Raw genomic sequence first — 19,428 nt, 5'->3', positions numbered from 1 at the left:
TCAGTTTTGATGTAGAAGAAATGTCAAAGTTCTGACAGGAAAACGTTGTGCTGGATAAAGGTTTCGGAGTAAAGGACACTCACAAGGGAGACGATTAAAGTGGATGACCTTTATATATGAAAGGGTTGGTTGTATGTGTGTTTCAATACCTTTCACTTATAAGGTCATAGTTCCAGTCTATATTGAAAAAGTGTAGCATCTTCAAGTAGATATACAAATGTATATATTTACATATGTGAATATTCCAGTAAAATGAGATTTAAAAAAAATGAAAAGTAAATTAGTGCGTTTTCCAACAACTGACTTGATGTGACTAGATTACATAATTAAAAGGTAGGGTCGACGATGTTGGAAAGCTAGCATAATTTGAAAGTAGCTTCGCCTCAGGAGCCCCGTCTAAACCCCCCAAACAAAATACAAATAGTGGAGACTGGAGAATGTTGAATGCCGTCATTTTTGCATTGGCTCAAGTATTATAGTACAACGAGTGATGCAAAGAGCAATTGACGGTAAATCGATGAATATCGAGCGACCGTTATTGAGTTACGTGGTATAATAACGAGTGTAACAAGCGAGAAAGTGCACTAAGGGTTGGTGGGAGGATTGGTTGGTAATTCTTACATCATGCCAAAGACTCCTACGTTGCAGTTACATACTACATTACTACACCCTTACTCTTTTTTACTCCCTATTTTTTGTTGTACAGTAGAAGAAGCAGAAGCAGTTCCACAACGTTAAGGCGTTTTAGAGAAATAGAGAAAAAACGAACTTTTGAATGATTCAAGAATGAAGCATAGCATTAATTGTATGCTTACATTAGCTGATTGGCATCAGATGTTTCATTAATGCTTCATAATCACCGGCTCATTCAGCTGATTGGCAACATCCAATTATATTCATATGAACAATGCGGCCAAGTATAATATGACACTCCTTACTGTAACGTTGAACAGCACCGTTTACTGCCGCAGCTCCGTCCTCCAGCCCAACAACCTCTTCATGTGATAAACGTTTGGTATTGTTGACTTTACAAAGATTTAATGTTCATGTCTGAATGTTAAGGCATTAGTTCACTCAGCAGAATCCCATTGCTGCTTGGATTCTTTGAAAGCTCCCTAAAAAAGTGAATCCTTTTCTGCCAAATTTAACCATTTACTATAATGATAAATATTGGTGTCATGGTAAAACCCAAAAGCTCAAGTTTGCTGGTTTTCATCACCTTACCTGCTCAACTGTTGTCGTGAGTTGGGTGAGCATCATAACCCTTCAGTGCTTGAAACGTGTGGAAAAAAAGAAAAGGTCAGATTATCTTCCATATTCATGTCATACTTTTATGATTGAAGTAGAGAAAATGACTTGATGGTTGCAGCCTCACCTGGTCAGTTAGATCTGATGCTCTGACTTCCATTACAGAAACCCATCTCCTTTGCACACCTGTAGAAAAATGATAGACAGCTGACTAAATGACTAAAGGATGACAGGCATTAATATTAGGTTGGGTATTTCTAAATTCATCAGATGAACAGAACTCTCTTTTTGAAAAAAATAACCATGTACTCATCGGTGACTTGTAGATACTGTGCAATATTTTTTTTCTTAAATTGAATGTATGACATTTTGAAAGGAGTCCTTCACTTTTAACAGCAAACATGAAAACCATCCTCCATCTGTGCAACACTACCCAGCCAAATGATACTACCTACCTGGAGACGAAAATGATAGCTATGCCAGAGAGCGAGTGAGTCACGTTGATACCAGCTTCACATCCACGTCGTCCTGTGCTGCTCCTATATAATATACGGAGGCCCTTTTCTCAAAGGCTGTCTTTGGAGCTTCTTCTCTGCAAATGTCATCCTACTTCAGACGTCACTCTGAAAATGTCACCTCGCTACCCTTTTCATTAGCTCACCAGCTCTCTTCTCGATTATACACCATTTTCCATTAGACGGATCACACACACCCGGGGAGAGAGGCTCTTTTTTTTTTTTTCGAGCTGTACGTACTGAAGTGTGATTGTGAGACTGAAGGGACGGCTGTTCTAGATGTTCTGGCGCTCGGGTGTTATGGTTTGATGTTGTTTGCTCAACCGTGATCACCTGTTATTGAAGATTCTCCGCCGTTTTCCCACGCTGCACTGCTGCAGAGGAGTGGAGGGGCCGTGCAAAGCAGTCAATCATGTCTGTAGAGGAAGAAGAAGGGTGCAATTTGGTGTTTTTGCCACCTTGAAGTGAAAGTTTTGAAGGTTACAGTTTGTGTTGGTTGACGTCAACGGCCCCTTGATATTTGAAATCCTTTTAAAGCATTAAGAAAATTGGTATTGTTATTTATTTTCCTGGCTGGAAAATGTATTTGGGTCACAGACAGTGAAAGGCTGTTGTCAATCACACAAAATACAAAAGTACAATGCAGATTACATAAAATCATAGCATGTATAATTTATAATATACTGCAATGATTCCAATAACTTTAAAATCACATTCATGCAATATATTGTAAGGACAAAAATAAAGTCTATATCCAATCTGTTTACATTCTAGTTAGTCACACAAGCTGGAGTATTGTATTTTAATGCCTGCAATGTCTTATTCCTCTGTGCCATAGAGCTCCATTGTTGTCCCAAAAACAAAAACACATTACTGAGCAACACCATTGCACTGAGGGACATGTTCCTTCATTACCATGAACACGGCTACTTTAGTTGATGTCGACTCAGTCCCAAAACACACCGTCCTCCTACTGGAAATTCTCACCAGTGCATGAAATGTGTATTAAAGCTAGAGTAAGCTAGAGCTGGAGTTCTTATATTCTTATATTTGTTGAAATTCTCATTACATTCCGGCAGCAATCAATAAATCAAATGCTCTGACAAAAAAAAGAGAAAAGATTCTTGTATATGTGGTTGATGCAGAACTTTAATAAGCCAGGGCGGCTGTGGCTCAGAGAGTAGAGCAGGTTGTCCACCAATCGGAAGGTTGGTGGTTCGATCCCACCGGCCACATTTCACATGTCACATGTCGATGTATCGAGCCGCCGGTCACATGTCGATGTGTCCTTGAGCAAGACACTTAACCCCAAATTGCTTCTGAAGGCTTAGCCACCGGTGTGTGAATGAGTATTTAGATTAGATCCTGATGGGCAAAGTTGGCACCTTGCATGGCAGCCTCTTCCATCAGCGTGTGAATGGGTGAATGCTGACATGTAGTGTAAAGTGCTTTGAGTGGTCGAAAGACTAGAAAAGCACTGCATAAATACATCCAATCATATCATTCGGCCCGTTGGATAATTTTTAAAAATCGACTCGCTAGTTTCTTAAGATTACCAACCCTAGCTTTAATCCACATCTGGAAATAGTCCCAAACAAAACAACAACTGGCCAGGTGAGAAAATAGGTGTTTTTTTTACACAACTACTTCCATCACTTTTCATGTGTACGAGCACAATACCATGAAGGGGAAGAGTCTGTGCCGTTATCCACATTTATCACGATTATCAGGTCCTGTCCCTCTCTCTGATGGCGGGCGTCTTGAGTGTTGCAATTGGTAACAGCTATAAACACTCGTGGTTGGACAACACGGCGTAAGAACTAGTCCGTTTCAAGCATACTCCAGTCTTAAAACACGGGTGGTTTTTGGTCTTTTCATGGGATTTGTTGACAATAAGAAAAATATAAAATAAAGCCAGTTCACCCTTTAAATTAGTTAGTTGAAGAAATAAAGCACTGCACACAACCAAAATACTTCTAGTGAATAATAATTTTGAGGCAGCTTTCTTCCAAAATGAAAATCCAGATATCTAATATATTCTCAAATGACATGGCAGTCTAGTAGCCCAAGAGGCCTTGTAAATGTGAAGTGGATGGATCTCAATGAGCAGAGCATTTTCTAAAAGGAATTCAGATCACTTCATATTCATATGTCCTGAGCCCCTCCCCCCGCCCTCCCCTGTCAATAGTAAACCTATTATTTGATGTCTGCTGTCCGTCAAAGTCAGCACCCCGCTCTCTCACTATGGGCCAAGGGTAATATTTGCTAATGAGCATGCTTTGCTGCTGCCATGGCAACAGGCCCATCGCCACAGAGTGTGAGGCAGGAGTGGCACCCCTGACACCAACCCATAAAACAAGCCACCCGGGCTGATGATCTGCGATGCATAATGCAGTGTCATAACCCTCATCCGCCCCCCTCATCAAGCCGTCTTTCTCTCTGTCTGTCTGTCTGTCTGTCTGTCCCTTCTTCCATGTCTCACTCTCCTCAGCCCCCGTTTCCCCCAGTCATCCATTCCATCTGGTTTAATCACATCTACTGGGGGGGCCCTCTGTGCCCTCCTTAACCCTCCCTATCCAAATCAGGAAAAAAGAGACAGAACAAAGGCAGAAGAAGAAACGCCGATAAAGCTTTCTAAAAAGCTTATGTAAAAGTGAAAGTTCATGTTTGGCCACAGTGTAATTGAAGATGAAAAATGTAGGTTGTCAAGTCTGAAATTAATATGGATACATTCCAGGGTCCAAAATTAAAACCGGCCAAGCAACAAATACTGACAGAAATTTGTCTCTGGCGTATGATTCAACTCATCAGAGAGGTATGTAAATTTTTCAGGCAATTATATTAGAAAACCTTGGTTATTCACTGTATCAGAATTAGGGGTGGGGGAAAAAACATCAATACAGCATAGTATAGCAGTATTTTGTGGAGCAATATTGTATCGATACACGTAGTATCAATCTTTTACCAGCCGTTATTCTGTCTTTCAGAGGTTGTAGCAGGCTCAGTCCTAAAGCTAGAGTGAAGATACGAGTACCATATGAAACTAGAAAAGGAATCCATCGGTACCAACCATGTCATGTTAGCTTGTCAGGAAGGAGGCTAAAAAACGCTCCAAAGCTACGCAAAATTGTGGCGAGGAAAAACTGGCATGGCCATTTTCATTGGGGTCCCTTGACCTCTGACCTAATTCTTATTAGATAAAACAGATGTTGACGAACTGCATTATTTGCATTTGAAATAAAGGTAATAAATCGCAATATGTATTATCGCAATACTTCGTTATGTTTAGAATCACTATAAGATCATATTGTGATAATACCATATCGTGGGGCCTCTGGAGATTCCCACCGCTAATCGTAATTGGTAACTTGGTCGATCACAGTTTTGTGTTTCATGTTATGCTCAATTAATGTCCACTGTATGGTTTCTAAACAGGATTGAAATTAAAATTAGAAATCTGTCATTTTCTCTTTAATGAACAGGCCCCATAATAAAAGTAATATAATCAAAAAGAGGTAGCATATATATTCCCCAAAACATGTACAAGAGAACTTAAACTGCCCTGTGTGTGTGTGTGTGTGTGTGTGTGTGTGTGTGTGTGTGTGTGTGTGTACAGTGTATACACCCACTTCAAACACAATTACAGGAAACTCAAAAAACCCTCCCCTTTAAAGCTTCCATGATGGCATACTGTACCTTTCGTGATGGCATTTTCAATGTTCTTTGACAGTTTGGCTGCAGTGCAAGTGATGAAATTGACCAACCAACCACTTCTAAAATCATTTAGACAAAAACGTTACAGAACTATGGTGTTATAATGAATAGCACTTTTTAACTCTATAAAAACAAAAGCTAATAGATGCTCTGGCTTAGGAGCCCGTCAATGAGTGTGTAGCCCGGTGTAAAAACAGTCAAGGTGTAAAAACAGTCAGGGACTAAAACAAGTTTGCCTAATAAAGTTAGGTGGATAAATCCAGTAAAGCAATTAAACTGAAAGTAATTTAGTTTAATGAAGAAAGAACAAAGGTTTAATTAAAAAGTAATTAATCATAAATAAGGTAGGATGTAAATGTGTTAATGAGTAGTTACAATAAATAGATGTATATTGTTTTAAGGTAAACAGTGGATTTAAACTAAGTGAAAAATACACAGACTGTGCCTTTAGTTTCAGCTATTTTGTTTGTGATTGGTTACTGGGGTTATCAGTCAATGACACCTGTGGTGATTGGTTGTAGTTAAGGAAGAGAACCAGTAGGGGAGGGAGTAGAGAAAAACACGGAGAAGAGAGACGCGGAGAAAGGAGAGGAGAGAAGGGAAAACGGAAAACAGTAGGAAAAGAGAGAACGAAGGAGTGGGAAGAACGCTGGGTTTGATAGCCTGGTGAATGTTTTATGTAAACAGTAGGAAAGTGTAGCTGTGAACTATCACACCGTTTTGCTTTTATCACAGTGGATTAAGTGAATGTTTGGTGTGAGCTGTGTCGCTGCTATGCTAACGTCAGTAAGTTGCTAGCCACGAGGACGGCGTTGCTAACTGAAGACTGTTTGCCACGTGAGGAGGACGGTTTGCCTGCTTCGTGACGGGGATTTCGTCTCCGTTGCCGTTGGATTCATCTCTCGGACCTGAACTGTTTTTCCCGAACTACAAACTGTTTCTTCAAGGAAGACTTCGAACTGTAAGTTGGACTTTTCACGTCTTTGTTCGCTGAGGATAAAGATTTGGACGGCTGCACCGCACCCGAGCAACGTACAGGCCTGCTACTTTTATTATTTTGCGTGTGTGTGTGTGTGTGTGTGTGGGCCCACAGAAATGTTTAGAGTCTAATTGAATTCAGTGTTGGATCTGAAGTTGTTTATTTTCTATAGGGGAATAGTGGTAAAAAGAAAAGGGAAGAAATAGGATTTTCAAAGGGAATCTAAGTTGATTTGAGTGTGTTGTTAAAGTATATTTGTGTAAACCAATTCAGTTTTGCCAGTAACTGGCCAGGTAATTTAAGTTTTGTTAACTAATTGCTCAGATAATCTGATGATTTAAGTGTGGTCTAATATTGCAAGTGTTGATTTTTGGGGACTTTAAAGGGGCATAAAGTGTGTTATTGTTGTTATTTTTTCTTTGAACAAAAAGGGTAAATATTATTTGTACATTACTAAAAACGGTCAGTAAACTATTTTTCATTCAGAGAAGTTGTCTGGGGTCAGTTATTTAAAATACATCACTGTGAGTGTAAATAGATTGTGTATCACTAGGGCAATATAATTTTCACCCATAACAGGTAAACCTTTATGGTAGCTACCTTAAGAAACCGAACTCAAACACCCCTTCATCTTAGTTTAAGGTTATTTATAGCTACTATAGCGTGTTGGGGTGCTACAAGTGTAATGAATATTTTGGCCTGTCAAAATAAATCAGGTCAGCAAAACGGTAAGTTTGGACTTGATAAAATCACTCAATTGTCAATGTTGAGTGAAACTGGCAAACAAATGTATCTAGTCTAAAGCAGTTGTGTGTGTGTGTGTGTATGCATAATCTGTTCACGGAGCAGGTGAAAGATTAGAATAACACCCGAACCCTCTCCTCTCATGGTGCTTTAATGCAGAGCTCAGTATCATTGGCCCACAGCTACAGGTTTCAGTGTCATCTCACCATCTAACCCGCAGAGACCATCTATCCAATTACACAAAGGTTGCCCCGACGCCCTTCTCGCCACGGCGTGACCAGATGACATCGCTCTAGCCTCCCATCTGTCCGAGCCTACCGACGCCTTGCGAAGCAGAAGCGGCACAGATTGTGACTCTTGTGTGACTTCACAGGCACAGCGGGTCGTGATGCTCTCTCGAGCCTCGGCGGTCCTACGTCCCATATGACCCTTTTTCTGGATGTGAGAATACGGCGATTGCACGAATGCTCAGTTGGGTATCTCACAATCTGTGATAAATGTGTCACCATTTTGCAGTCAAGACATGACTTTACACTTTGATATGAAATCGTGGCACAAAGTGTGACCAGTCCACCATTTTCTGAAGTTTTCAAACAAATCTATACCTTATGTCTATGTATACATGAATCTGAGAGAGGCAAGACTATAGAAAATGCTCACTTGTCTCAGTGATTAAGTGATTAGAATTTGTGCGACCCTCGCTTTTGTTTTTCAAGATATCTCTGTTGAAACGAGACAATAGAAACCCGGCCCTGACATATCATCTTATAGAGTGGTGTGACATTAGCATTCATTTGGAATTGATATTTTTGTCCACCTGATGAATGTCAGTCCAATATTCACTTTCCTTTTAGCTCTGATTTAGTCTCCACCAGCTGTTTGTCTGTGGTTTGGTGCTGTAAATTCATGCGACCTGTTTGCTAAATACAGCTACCTGCTGTTATAACAAAGCTGAGAGCAGTCACTCTGATCCCAAAAGTAAATTTGCTGAAAAACAAAACAATGAGCTAAAAGCATAGACTGTATACAAGAAGTGGACGTAGTCATCGTGACGTCACCCATTGGTTTGTGGACTGCCGTATAAAAGTCTCAAGTTTGACATTTTAGCTGCCGCCATCTTGATTTTTAGGCCGTTGCCATCTTGTTTTTTTGGAACCAGAAGTGACACACTGAATAAGACATTTTTAGGCAACAAAAATATTACAATTAACTTTCATGAACTGAAAAAAACACTGTGAAAGGGTTAAAGTTCTAAGACGAAAACACGGACAACACCCAGACTGGAAAACGTCGTGGTAGCGACCTGTTGATCACAAGGTAGCCACGCCCTGAAGCATCCCCTGCTTTATGGTCTAAATGGGACCATAATTTACTAAATAAACATTAATTCAATCACTACTGTGTAATCAGCAACAGAGGAATTTATATTTATGAAAATATCCTGATTATTATTATTATTTTAAAAGCACTGGGGAAATAATTACATTGATTTTAAATGATATTGTGCTATGTGTGGCAAAAACGTGACCCCATTTTGTTTTCATGAGCATCATTTTTCATTGCAGGACACAGTAATTACACTTCATGTTGTGCTCTGTGGACCCCTTTACATTAGATTCTGTTCATTAAGGGCCTTTGGTAACATTGTAATGTGCAGTCATTATTGCAGGCATCATAAAACACAAGCGGGTAATGAATTAGTGAGTATTTTTCCATTAGCATGGCATATTGTTTTAGTAATTGAGTTTAAAGATGTGGAAGACCCCTCATGTTTATAAAGCAAGTGACGAAGTGAATCTACTTCTGAACACAAGATGCCCAAAAAAGCTAATAATATTCTGTATGTGTACTGTATGCGTGTAACGAGTTGAATATGTCACGTGTTGCTGGACATTCGTAGGAAAACGAACGAAAAAGCAGAAATAACATTTTCATAAGATATCATACAAGCCGTTCTATGACAATACGTTGTGTGCCTACATATAATGTATCGCGTCTGTGAACAATGTGACACCAATGTAATGTGACTTACATACTAAAGACACATACAGTACATGCATGTTATCTTTTTACAGATGTCCCACATCTAAGTAAGTATAACAGAAAAGGAGAAAGATGACCGAGGTTCTGCCGGGTCCCGAGCTTGCTCAACTGTTATTGGAGCACAGAGCGAAAGGGGGCGGGACAGTTACTCATAAAGTACACAGATCTTCATTCAGGGACAAATCCAGCAAATACAAGACCTGCAGTGTGTTACTTAACTCCAGTGCATCAAATATATTTACATAGGAACACAACCCGCACGTTAACAACAGATTGCCACCATCGATCACAAATCTGCAGCTCTTGACTGCAAGACGTCTTTGCATCAGTCTGCTATCTCTCAACTTACATAACCTCTGTGGTCCTCGGGAGGCTGCCGGGGCTGGCTGGGATTGTATCGATGTACAGGTCGAGGGAACGCAATGACTAATTCATAAGGCTGTTCGCAAGGAACCCTCGTCGAGAGTCATTAGTCGCCTGTCAGCCTCGGCTCACACAAGCATGGGAGTTGGGCAGCGTTGTGTGTGTCATGATGGGGCTTTCACAAACAAGACCTCTCTTTGCTCTTTAGACATTTGAGTCACACGGAAGGCCAAATACTTGTGGCTGGTAACGTTTTGTTTTTTTAATGCACCCTAGTGTCTTAAAAGAGCTTTGATCGTAATCTAAGATTTAAAATGGTTCCTGTGCAAACTGAAGTCCTCACATTCACTATGTGTCTGGTTACTTCAATGCAAAGTCCCGTGTTGAGAAACTGAATCATATGAGACCATGTGAATGTCAGACCTTTAATTAAAGATTCATAGTGGTGCTTCTCACACTATTTGGTCTGAATCCTGTGGTACAGGGTCTGAAATTCACTTTTTTCACTTCCTGCCACTGTGGCAGGCAAGTCTTTTTTATTGTCTGCCACTCAGAAATTGTATCTGCCACTTTTGAAATTTATGCGATAAATGAAGGAGTAAGATATATTTTACACAAAAAACATTATATGCATGGTAAATTACAGTGTTCAAATTACACCGTGGCTACTGGGGAAGGGATGGTACTGTACAGAGTACTGTACTGTACTTTGCTAATGTCATCTATAGTGGTTATTTGAATAAAAAAACACAATTCAAATGATTATGATTATTCAAATATTTGCTTTGATTTAAAAAAAATCTTGGCATGCAGCTTAGATCTAGTGTTAGGAAGTTAAACAGCTCATAAATCCTCTCATATCTATTTTATATTATTGTGAAAACATCTCCTTCTAACAACTGGATTTATTGTCGCAAAAAAACTATTTTACGAGGTTACATTTGAACACATAACGTTAGAATTTACCTTCGCCCAATAGTCCTTTTTCCTGAGCAGACTTTGAACGCCTCATAATAATAACTCGATGGTACCTCCGTTAACGTTAGTAGAGCCGTTATTTAACAAAGCAGGACTGTGCTGCCCACCGGCTGCTAACAGCTAACGTTACAACTCTCCTCCTGATTGGCTGATTTCAACACAGAATTGTTGTTCACAGTGTCACATTATCAGGGTAAAAATAGGTTGCGCGCTCTCAGGTTTAGTAGCGCCATGCTTTTGAGCGTTTTTTTTCTCTCCGCCATGGCTTCGGTCCCAAAGAAACTGGAACATGATACACTGCGTATGCGTCTTTGTGCATGCGTAACTGTGGGAAAGCATCAATAAGAGGAATCGATAGTCACGGAGGCATGAGATGCCAAGGAAACAGACAACTAGGAACCTGTTCTAAACGGGAACCGGATCTCTATTCCCATTGCTAGCATTTTCCCTGTCTGCCAAAGTGGCGGATGGCCTGACGATCTTACCCGCCATTGCCAACAATTTACCTGCATTTGGTGGGTGGCAGGTGTTAATTTCAGACCCTGCTATGGTACATAATGTTTAATGGTAGGAAAGACTGGAACACAACCCTGCATGTTCACTGGCTTTAATCAGACCTGTGAAACAGATCTTTTATCACTAAACTAAATCCACGCTCTCCCTGTACACTTATGTATACTGTATACAATCCTTATAGTGTGCAGGGAGAGTCACTTCATGTACAGGACCCATGTATGACCATGAGATCAAGGGCCTTTTTGCATGCACTTGACATTGAACAGTATGGTATTTGTAAAAATGTGAAAAGGTTGTCGACAGTGGAGGTCATCACTTTGGTCTTAGATAAATGGATGCAGCCAGACACCCACACTGGCAGGGTTAAAGGCTCGACTGCGTCATGGGTCACACTACTTAAAAGGTCCTGTGTGTAGGATTTCAGGGGGGATCTATTGGCTGAAATAGAATATAATATTAATACGTTTTCATCAGTGTATAATTAAGTAAGAATCGTTGTGTTTTCATTACCGAATGAGCCGTTGATATCTACATCTGGAGTCTGCCATGTTGCACTGCATGTACAGTATACCACAATGCCCTCTGAATACAAGACAATAATACAGTTAATATATTTTTGAGTTCTTTGGATTCTTATTCGTCCTCCTTACCCACACATTAATATACAAGTACTTAAGAAGGGTTAGTTCACGCACAAACATTATATAATACTGAGCTGGAATAAATCTCACTGTGTCAATGCTCTGGCTAAAATACATAGCATGATTCAGCCAATACTTATAGAAAAAAATAATCAAAATTGATGTTCAATGTTCAGTTTTCAAAACCTCCCATCGATCTATTTGTTTATACTATGCTCATATTCATTAAACTGGATAAATACATTCTACAAGACAACATAAACTACATACATTTATAATATTTAATTGCACTGTTTTGCATAAAGGTTATGGTTTAATATTGTAACCTGTTTTTGTTTATTTTGCTTCTTTAAAATACATAAAAAATGAATTATTATTTGCACCAGTGCGAAAAAGGACAAAACAGGAATCTACCACTATATATATAAAAAAAGAAAAGACGCTTCAAATAATAAGGGAGACATGTTGAGTGCTCTAGCTGTCATTTCAAAAAAAAAAAAAAAACATTGACAGATGAAGGAAACAGATGTTAAATCAATATACTGTTCACATTACATGCAGCAGGTGTGCTTCCAGATTACACAGTGACATCAGTTAATGAGTGGTTACGGAGCGACAGCTGTTGGAATACTTGCTATATTAAACAGGGATTTACAAATTCCTTAAGTATTCAAAGCTGATTCCATCATACTCTGTAATAACTCATTAAGGCTCATTGTCGCCTTCTGCAAAGGAATGAGGTCAGTAAGGAAAGATGGTGGTTTGGTGGAAGCGTTCCACAACAGATGCTGCAAAACTTGAAAAAATACTCCACTTAGTAAAGTATGTTATAGTTGGGTTTGATGTGTTCAAACATGTTGTGAAATGTGTTAGTTTTAGTGCACTGGCTCAGTTTCAGGTGGGCTTTATTGGTGCTGTTGACCAATAAAGTTGTGATCCGACTAGCCACAATAAGCCAATCAATATTTCTCTATAGCTGAGCGTTCAAGGTGTTTAACACATTTTCACCACACAAAGGTATGCATATTAGCAATTTATTATTTTTCTTTTACAAAATCAAACCAGATTTAATGTATTTCAGACCAGTGTTCCATTAGGGTTTATGCCTGCTGATCACAGGAGCTTCTTTGAGTAGTAGAATGTTTAATTTGATCTATAATTTTGGTATTTTTGCGCCATTTCAGTGAATATATTTACTTCATTGTTTCCCTTTTGCAGATCTGGAAGTTTCCCATGGGCCTTTTAGGAGCTGCTGTCAGTAAGCACTGATTTACTCCGCTCTTATTGTTACCGCAGTGTAAAAGCCCCAAATCCAACACTTCCTGTGTTTGCCTTCTTGGGACAGGAAACAGTCTGGATTTTGAGATCAAAGCCCTGCAGTCATCCCTTATCAAGGTCTGGGGAGAAGCAGAGCTGTTGGACAAAAGCTACTTAGCTCTTGATGGTGAATGAAAATGTTTATTTAAACGCAGAGCAAAAAGAGGAAGGCGGATAATTTGACAGCTGTAATTGAAATAGGAGGAACTGTGGTGTCTGGGGACATGAGATGGAGAAGTGTGTTTCCTGAATGAAGATTACAACAAGCTTTGGGACCCCATCCTGACTGCAGAAGCTTTCCAGTTACAGAATTGAGGTTTACCTGTTGACAGGAGGTAAAACTAAACCTGACGAGGTTTGTTGAAACTAGTTTGACAGTTCTTATTCAAACAAACAGATCTGTTGGTTTGACAGCTTCCTCAAACTAATGGGAGCATAATGTCCTAATTCCTGGCACTAAGTAGGATTTCTTGAGTAAAAGTCAGCCTTATCAGAGGGGCCACAACAAAGAAAAGAAAACCATTCTCCTTAATTGAAGTGCAGTATGCTGCTCTATTTTCCCATATCAAACAGGAAGTGACTACATGTTCTGGGCTTTCATTGTGCAAAGTAAAAAAAAAATCAAAAACTTTTATCCCATTGGCCAGAACTGAATGCAAAGTAAGATTCAAAACACTAATGCACTGTGACATATTTTTTTGTTCCTCGTCTGGTGTTTTTCATTTTGTTCTGTATTGGTCTGAACAATCAACTAATGGCATTTAAAAATGAATACTCTCTATATTACTTCAAGAAGAATGCTTGTTTTTTTCCTTCATTTTTCAGTTAAGAGCAGCAAAGAGCACCTGTTTGTTTGCCATAGACTGTAATTACCAAGAAGGTCTATGGTAGTGCTGCAACTATCAATTACATATTTAACTAAAATCAGCTAATAAATCAACATAATAATCACCACATACCAATAGATGTATCTCTTTTAAGTCTATAAAGTGCCATGAAATAAGGTAATATCTTGAATAAGGTAAAGTATTTTTTTTCTTTCCAACATCCTCACATTTCAGGTTGTTCTCATACACCGTTCGTAGCTATATCTATGAAAAAGTGATGCACTGTAATTTGTATATATACCAGGAAATAAATTCATATGTAATCCACGTAATCGTGAACCAGGAAGTATAAAGAGCGGCGAACGCTGCGTAGGGAGGAGGTCGGTGTGGATGGATGGGTCAAAAAAACACCAGACAATCACCCAGGAGACCGCTGTTCGTACCTTGTGTGAAACCAGAAGTCAGCGTTATCTTATTTGTCAAGTAACTTCCGTATTTAAGTTACGACACTTCATGAGTTATTTTAAGCTAAACCACGATCTTTTCCTAAACCTAACTAACTAGTTTAGTTGCCTAAACCTAACTAAGTAGTTTTGTTGCCTAACCAAGTCAATCTTTCCCTAAACCTAACTAAGTAGTTTTGTTGCCTAAACCTAAGGTAGTTTTGTTGCCTAAACTTAACTAAGTAGTTTTGTTGCCTAAACTTAACTAAGTAGTTTTGATGCCTTACCAAGTCAATCTTTTCCTAAACCTAACTAAGTAGTTTTGTTGCCTAAACCTAACTAAGTAGTTTTGTTGCCTAACCAAGTCAATCTTTTCCTAAACCTAACTAAATCGTTTTATTTTGAAAAGACTGGAGGGGAAATTGACACATGCGTCACGTGTTGCTGGACATTCGTAGGAAAGCACACGAAAATTGAGGAATAACTTTTTGTAAGAAATCATATAAACCGCTGTATGAGGATACGTTGCACATTTGAGAAAGGTCAGTGAATGCTTGGTAATTTGCTTGATAACATAACTTTTAAATTAATTGATTTTCAAAATCATTGCTGATTAATTTTCTGTCAAACCAGTGTGAATATTTAGGGCTAGTGGTAGTGGTTATGTTATGATTGTTTTGTAAGTATGGGAGTGTTACTATTGACTTGAACTCAACCAATAGTTGACATAAGGTGAGTATTAATACTGGACAGTCCAACAAGTGTTAATTTTCCCTAACAAAAATCCCTAGTTATTAAAAAGTATTCTTAACTCGACAATAAAATGTGCTTCTGTTGACCTGGCTGGCCCTGGTAACAGAGAGCTCTCTTTTGGAAGTAGTAATTATAGTTGTCAGTAGGTGGTTCAGCAGGAGCGAAGGATTAGGATTCCTGCTGCTGGATCTCAAACTGAGCTGACAATATGGCCCAACCACAAAGCCAGGGGCTTCTGGGACCTCAGCCAGTGGCTGATAGATCCATCAATATGACGGGTTTAGTCAGCACCGATTGCTCTCCTGAGCAGCTCCTGTTGGCTTGATGGGGCAACGATGCGTGGAGTTTTCTACAGTCTGAAACACGGTTCCGCTTTATTTACATGCAGCCCCATGGCAAGTCAATGAGGACCAAGTGCAGGCTAAGGAGGTCCTCATTGACTTTTCTGAAATCCTATAATTAGGTCAATAAACAGTCTGTAGAGTGTTGACATAAATCTATCATCACTACAGTACATGGCCTCTACATGGCTGCTCAATTAAGATTGTATTTTAAGAAAGGAGAAAATAATTAGCTCTCATATCTTATTTATGAAAGCAAGTTGAGTGTTGCACCGACTCAATTAATACATACTTTTTACAATAAAGTTTGTTTTAGCCTGATAAAATACCAAATGGGTAGATTTAGCTCACTACAGTGAGCAACAACTTACAACTGAGTATTACAGCCACAGTGAGACAAAAAAAAATAATAATTTGAGAGTTCAAGACTAAAGTTGCAATATTTCTTAAGATGCTAAAATATGCATGTGATCCAATCTATCAAATTCAATCACAATACAAAAACATGTTCTTGAAATATGACCCTTTTCTTGTAATGCTATCACTTTATTCTCTAATATAATTACTTTTCTCATAAAATTGCAACTTTATTCTCATAACATTACAACTTTTTTCAGACAAAACTTCAAAATCTCCAAAAAAATCTCCCCCCTCTCCTACAGTGATCCTAATAGTCTTCCTGCCAATCTGTTATTTTTTTTTTGGTTAAAGAAAAACTATGAATGAATCTGAAACTCTGTGGCAGACCACACCCATTTGGCACCCCTCACTGATTAAAGCAAACCCTGAGATTTATCTGCTACCACTAAATAACCACAGTCTGTAGACACAGACACAGTGGTATGGGAACAGAGAGATAGCACAGTCGCAGAACTGTTTACCACCCAAACTGGAGGGTGACATTTCCTGGATTGCCATGTGATAACATTGTCACCGAGCAGCATGAACAGGCTTCCTCCTCAAAAGACTGCCTTGAAGCTCTGTGGTAATTTTAGTAAAGAAAACACACACAGATGCATGTTGGATGAATAGCTTTTCAAGGCTGCGTGTGTCAAGTACGTCAGACACAATAGTCACACACAGACAGGAAGTAGAGGAGACCTCAACTAGCATTCACACTGGACTGCAGGTGACACAACACATTTCTCACTGTTGACTCACTCCAGACTCGTTAACGGTGGAAGTAAAAGTAGTGGAAAAATAGAGGCAACAGAGTTGCATTCATATTTAAGTGGAAGTAAACAAGAAGTAGCAGTCTGAAATGTAGTTCTTAAGTACTCACGCAATTTTATTTTGTAAATCAGTACCTGGTGTGAATTCATCAATAATTGAAAGACCTAAAAGGAGAAGACAAAACACTTTTATCTTCAGTTTTGTGAATTTATCTACCAGCTGAAGGAAAAGCTTCATAAAAAAAAAATACATATATATATATATATCTATCTTCGCAGGCGCGGCTTCAGCCAAGTGACGCAACAGAAATACAAACAATGGCGGCAGTGAAAGCATCTCACTTCTGGAGCGATGAAGAAACTGAGTTTTGCCTTTCGTTAATGAAAGTCGCTGCATATCTTCATCCACTGCTCCCCTGTCCTAAGTAGCGGAAGTGACAGTGATAGGCTGACATCGGTGTGGAGGACAGTTCTTTTTTGTCATCCCGCTTGCCTTCCGTCTCTGAAGATTTATGAAGCAGATGCATTAAAGCCCGGCTCAGACTACAGAAGTTTTGGAAAGATTTATATATTGGTCTGGAACCTCGGTCGGTAGCGATGTTTGGCCCAGATTATCTGTTAAAGTGAGGTGTTTATAGATCCAGTCTTAAATCTCCCAAACTGTTCCCAGACTCATTTAAATCACTTGTATACATTTCAAACATGTCTGATATTTAGGAGTTAAAATCTGGATGATTACATCAGTACTCTCCGAGCAGGACCACAATAGCCAATGAGTTAGACGAGCGGGAGCAGATGACAGTGTTTCCAAGCAACGGTAAACATTCTGGCCCTTGAGGATCAGGGGCGTGTCCAGACATTTTTGATAGGGGTGGCACCAGTGGGGCACTGACTTATGCAGGGGTGGCATGAAGTGTGAGCAGGAGCGCCTGCGCACAGACATATACACTCACGTATGCACGCACGCACACACACACACACACACACACACACACACACAAGAAAATACACACCCACACCCAGGTGTCGGCATAGCATTAATTTACCATTTTTGTCTCCACAACCCATATCTACTTCATTTACTAACACTGCAAGCAAGAATAGACCTACTAGTCACAACATTCAGGAAAAGGCAACATACAAATGTGATTGAAAACTACCATACTTTATTCTAACCTCAAAACAACCTTCCAAGGTATGATATACAGTACATACAAAAAAGACAATGCACTTTCTGTATAAAGTGCACTGTATAAAGTGCCAACAAAATTACAATAAATAAGCCTGTTTGGGCAAATCATTTACTTGACAAAACTTGTCACATGTGCCACAGTGTAGTAAGTTACCGTAGTATTCTCAGCAACAGAGAAACCTGAACTCCCAGGTATAAACAAAAGTCACATCCCTCCTCACATACCAGCAAATCCTGTTTTAACATTGTAAAGTGAACTGTTAAATAATGCCAAAATAATTTGTAAATTCCCAAAGTAGGTTACATACAAAAGAAAATCCTTATTCTAAAACAGTCACTTTATAAAGTGCCAACAAAATTAAAATAAATAAGACTCTTTGGGCAAAATATTTACTTGACAAAACTGTGCAAAACTTTACATGTGCAACAATGTAAATGGTTGGAGGTACAGACCATGTAGAATATTTTATCAACAGAGATAGCTGATCTTACCAGAGCTTATGTGTGCATAAAAAAAGCTTACATCACTTTTAACAAATCTTGTTTCAACACTGATTTGTTACAGTAATAATGCTACAAAATAACCTGTGACTCCAAAAGCCAACATAAGAAAACAATGCACATTAAAAAACACAGTCACTCTCCGTCTTTAAAGTGCAAACATATTTAAAAATACATACGCCTCTTTGAACAAATTATTTAACCAAACAAATTATAAACTTTACATGTGCTACAGTGTTGGTTACTCTAGTATTACCTAGTATTACCATTCAAGAGACCCAATCTGTTTTGACAGTTCCTTCCTTCCTTGCTTCCTTCCTCCCTCCCTTCTTCCTGTCCTTCTCTCTTTCTTTCCTCCCTCTGTCCTTCCTGTTCTTCATTCCGTCCTTCCTCCCTCCCTTCTTCCTTCCTTGACCTGAGGAAAACAGGAGGGTTAAAACAGTGCAATTCGCCTGTTCTTGTGTTTGCTTGCAAACACTTTGATAAAATCATCCATGTTGAGTGCCCTCGCTCTTCTTGACTCAATACTTAGCAAACCTAAATGGCTTAGTCTGTTGTCTAGCATGGTTGTCCTCAAATGAGTTTCAATGAGCTTTAGAGCTGAAAAACTCCGCTCACATGCAGCACTGCTGACTGGGAGGGCTAGATGGCTAAATAGTAGCTTTAGCATCGTTGACAGTCAAAACAGTGTTTGCTAATGAGATGAGATGATGACAGCCTTGTGCCAATTACAATAAAAAGAAATAAAACAAGACAGGGTAAATGTTTAGCTTATTACCGTTACAGCTTTTAACTACAGGCACAGTAAGTGTAGTAAAATGTAGGCTACTCACATCTTTCACGACGACGCTCCAGAGACGTGTTGCTTCGATAGACTGAGTTTGTTTCACCTGTAGGTTCACCGCTCAAACTTCTTCTTCTTCGCGCCTTTATTTTTGCAGGCTACATACTACTTTAGCGCATCTCTGCCTCTCAGGTTTGAGAAGGAACTGCAACTCTAAACAAGAGTGCAGTTTACATTCAGTGCCGTGGCCCGCCTCTGACTGGGCATATAGCCAATCATATTTTAAGATATTGGGGTGGCACTTGGGGTGGCCAATCAGATTTCAGGGGTGGCCCGTGCCACCCTAGGCCACTCCCT

The 19,428-nt window shown here is 39.3% G+C and overlaps 1 long non-coding RNA gene across 1 annotated transcript in view; it reads right to left on the bottom strand.

Moving 5' to 3' along the window:
* Positions 1 to 508: 508 nt before the first annotated feature.
* The window catches only part of LOC141776303 (uncharacterized), a 37,490-nt gene continuing 18,570 nt past the window's right edge, over positions 509 to 19,428 (bottom strand). Inside the window, exons 2-4 of the long non-coding RNA XR_012595739.1 lie at positions 2,097 to 2,179; positions 1,376 to 1,434; positions 509 to 1,272 (exon numbers count right to left, since the gene is read on the bottom strand). This is a non-coding gene — a long non-coding RNA (uncharacterized LOC141776303). The remainder of the gene's footprint in view (positions 1,273 to 1,375; positions 1,435 to 2,096; positions 2,180 to 19,428) is intronic.

Source organism: Sebastes fasciatus, chromosome 11 (genome assembly GCF_043250625.1).
Source record: "Sebastes fasciatus isolate fSebFas1 chromosome 11, fSebFas1.pri, whole genome shotgun sequence".
NCBI lineage: Eukaryota > Metazoa > Chordata > Actinopteri > Perciformes > Sebastidae > Sebastes > Sebastes fasciatus.
The sequence above is the reverse complement of the archived record's forward strand: the minus strand, read 5'-3'. Positions and strand labels throughout refer to the sequence as shown.